The 2426-nt window shown below is 35.3% G+C and overlaps 1 non-coding gene across 1 annotated transcript; it reads left to right on the top strand.

Moving 5' to 3' along the window:
* The first annotated feature begins 1769 nt into the window (after positions 1-1769).
* LOC121225860 (small nucleolar RNA R71) lies at positions 1770-1876 on the top strand. The gene has a single exon (XR_005923763.1). It is a non-coding gene; the product is annotated as a small nucleolar RNA R71 (small nucleolar RNA).
* Positions 1877-2426: the final 550 nt, after the last annotated feature.

Here is a 2426-nt window from a genome sequence, read left to right as displayed (position 1 = left end):
ATTGTACTTAATGTGTAACTTCATAAGATAAGGAAAGAAGTTACTCGGTTTATTGTGGTAGTTTGGTAAACTATTGGTGGGTGCTTCCTCCTTTGATTGTTTTAAGCTCACAATTGTTGTGCTTCTTCATATGGGGTTTCTACATAAAAGGTTAAAATGGAAAGATAAGCTACTATTACCTTTACTATTACATTTACTATTACCTTTACTCATAAGATACAAATGCTTCCTCCTCTTCACTGTCACCTCCTTCTTCACTTCCTTACTGTTCTTCTCCATGATGAGTTTGGATTGGACTAAACATGTCTTGCAGATAATTAGGAACTCTCATGTTGTTCTGTCGTGCGAATTCTTGAAGGACCGGTCCAATTTCTTGCACCCATCGTATCATTTCGTCTATTTTACTTTACTATTCTCACTTGTTTTTCGTCGATGTGTCATCTTTTCTTTTCTTTTGAGTGAGGCTGGGATGTCCATATTTTCTTTTCTCCTCCGGTTCCAACCAATAATTTGCCTTTAGTTGAGTTATATTTATTGAGCATACATCGAATCACCGATTGAACTCCTTATTGGGTGCAAGAACTATTCATTCTCTTCCATTTGAACCTCCATGCTTTTGAAAAGTGCCGTCACAAGATAGGGAAAGAAAATCCCAACCTTTTAGCCACTGACACAATGCTTCATACTCAGATGGATCCATTGTCCTAGCATATATGTTTTTTTTTATTTTTTGTAAAATGTCATATAATAAAATAGCTCAGAACGTATTTGCATTAGAAACATTCAGAGCGAGTGTAATTTCGATGGAAATAAATTGTATCCATATTTTGGCTATTGGGAACATTATAACCTGATTAAAATTAGTCAGCAATCTGGTATCTGATTGGAGGTTCCATTCCCCTTAGTTTTCAATTAAGTATTTTATTATGCTTTCCATATCAATATCTTTAAATTTTGTTAAATCAATATTCTATAAGTAATTAGATTCGTAATATGAAGCATCATAATATTTGGAAATCTTTTTTGGGGAGAATGACACATCCATACACCTTACTGTTACTGTTCTCCACATAACATTATGCGGTCTTCAAGTTTTGTCATCCCTAAAACTAGCATAAAATTCTTGCATAAGAGGAATAACAATATTTTCTTTGGGGATTGTGCAAATCTGCTGTCATCTATGATACCATACTAGAGACCAAATTTCATTACAAAGAACCATTGAATTTTTGAATCCCCTTTCCTAAATAAAGGTTTTGCCATGGAGTTCGAGGAAATAACTTTCAACATTTTAATTTTGAAACTTTAGAGGATCCAAAACTGTCGGTGGTTCTTGTTCATTCATTTTTCTAGATTTCATAGGTGGCATGTTTGATATAATCCTATGCTACCATGTAACACACAAATGCTGGGTTTGATGGGCATTCATCAAACACATGGTCTTCACCACAATAAACACACGAAAGCTTAGCCGATTTCATCTCCTGAACTGTAGTGGGCTTCTTCATTATTTTGATCATATTAGTTAAAGAAGATACCTAGGCTATTAACGAAGTGATTGGATCTAGCTCTATGGTACCAATAGCTCTCTTGCCTATCCCAACTATTGTGGTAGGATATTGATAATCATTGTTGGCAATCTTCTCCAGAATTTCATATGCTACATTATAAGATTTATCCAACGAAGTACTGTGGCAGAAGCATCAACTACCATCCTCGTATGTGCATTCAACCCATTATAGAATATCTCCATCTGAGTCCAGTGTTAAAATCCATGCATCGAACATTTCCAAATTAAGTCTTTAAATCGTTCCCAAGCTTCATATAGTGTTTCATCGTCCAATTACTGAAAATATGTGATGTCATTTCTAAGCTTGGCATTCATATTTGAGGGATTATACCGTAGCAAAAATCTCTGGAAAAGATCATTCAACGATGCCACTGTTCTTGATGGTAAAGCATCTAGCCACGCTCTTGCATGATCTTTTAAAGAATATGGAAATAGTTTAAGACGTAAAGAATTTTGGATCTTTAGTGGGTAATCCACTAAACTGTCCTACTATTTGTAACATCTGAAACATTACCGATTTTAGCTTAAACTGCTGAGCCTGTATTTGTGGTTTGACTATCCCTGGATTCAAGTAATCCAAAATTGGCACAAAATGCTCTCGCATTGGTCTATCTCTGTCATCTATCACCCTACAAACATGAGGATTATCGTTTTGACCATTCAGATTATCATTCAGACCAGGTATCACCCTACAAACAAGAGGATTAATATCTTGACCATTCGGATTGTCATTGGGACCAGGATCATTCCTGTTCCTTGCCATTTTTCACAGTTATTTTTGCTTTTTTTGTAAAGTTCTTTCAATCTCTGGGTTAAAAGGATACTCTTTGTTAGCAGGAATGCCTTTTCTCATGCA

The sequence above is a fragment of the Gossypium hirsutum genome, chromosome D13 (assembly GCF_007990345.1).
Source record: "Gossypium hirsutum isolate 1008001.06 chromosome D13, Gossypium_hirsutum_v2.1, whole genome shotgun sequence".
Taxonomy (NCBI): domain Eukaryota; kingdom Viridiplantae; phylum Streptophyta; class Magnoliopsida; order Malvales; family Malvaceae; genus Gossypium; species Gossypium hirsutum.
This window is presented reverse-complemented; position numbering and strand designations above follow the sequence as displayed.